Raw genomic sequence first — 1,557 nt, 5'->3', positions numbered from 1 at the left:
GCACTGCCGCCCATCTCCTCTCTCAGGAGCAGGTCAGCGAGGCCGGAGCGGCCATCTTCGTTAAGGGCGCACGGCTTTCCCCATCATCGGCCATTTTTGTTGAGGGCAATTCCCCTGTCAGGGACGCCCAAGGAGCCATGTCAAGGGAGGGCATGCTCACCCTGTTCCTATTAAGACATAAACTAACCAAGTGTATATGTATGTGTGTATGATATGTACGATACAATATATGTGTGTGTGTGTTTGTTCATACACACACACACACACATACACACACACATATATGTATCTCCCCCAATTAATTATCTATTGGAAGTAAGTAATATGTATATGTGTATGTATGGATCTCTATCTATATCACCTATTGGAATTAATCAATATATATATGTGTATGACTGGATCTATATATATATATATATATATATATCTCCCCCAATTAATCATCTATTGGAATTAATTAATATGTATATATATATATGTAGAGAATTATATATATATATATATATATATATATATCTTACAATTAATCATTTATTGGAATTAATTAATATGTATATGTGTATGTATGGATCTCTCTCTCTACATATATATATATATATATATATATATCCCAATTAATCATCTATTATGGCAACAAGAATGATTGACAACTGGAAAATAGAGGGAGAAACCGTGGAGGCCGTGACAGACTTTGTATTTCTAGGTGCAAAGATTACTGCAGATGCAGACTGTGGCCAGGAAATCAGAAGATGCTTACTTCTTGGGAGGAGAGCAATGTCCAATCTCGATAAAATAATAAAGAGTAGAGACATCAGACTGGCAACAAAGATCCATTGCCTAGTCAAAGCCATGGTATTCCCTGTAGTAACCTACGGATGTGAGAGCTGGACCTTAGGGAAGGCTGAGCCAAGGAAGATCGATGCTTTTGAGCTGTGGTGTTGGAGGAAAGTTCTGAGAGTGCCTTGGACTGCGAGAAGATCCAACCAGTCCATCCTCCAGGAAATAAAGCCCGACTGCTCACTGGAGGGAAAGATACTAGAGACAAAGTTGAAGTACTTTGGCCACATCATGAGGAGACAGGAAAGCCTAGAGAAGACAATTATGCTGGGGAAAGTGGAAGGCAAAAGGAAAAGGGGCCGACCAAGGGCAAGATGGATGGATGGCATCCTTGAAGTGACTGGACTGACCTTGAGGGAGCTGGGGGTGGTGACGGCCGACAGGGAGCTCTGGCGTGGGCTGGTCCATGAGGTCACGAAGAGTCGGAGACGACTGAACGAATGAACAACAAAATATATATATATCCCAATTAATCATCTATTGGAATTAATTAATATGTATATGTGTATGACTGGATCTATATATATATATATATGTGTGTGTGTGTGTGTAGAGAATAATATATATATATATATATATATATCTTACAATTAATCATTTATTGGAATTAATATGTATATGTGTATGTATGGATCTCTCTCTCTACATATATATATATATATATATCTCAATTAATCATCTATTGGAATTAATCAATATGTATATGTCTATGACTGGATC

This window comes from Anolis sagrei, chromosome 11 (assembly GCF_037176765.1).
Source record: "Anolis sagrei isolate rAnoSag1 chromosome 11, rAnoSag1.mat, whole genome shotgun sequence".
In the NCBI taxonomy this organism is placed as follows: Eukaryota; Metazoa; Chordata; class Lepidosauria; order Squamata; family Dactyloidae; genus Anolis; species Anolis sagrei.
Note: the sequence above shows the minus strand (reverse complement) of the source record.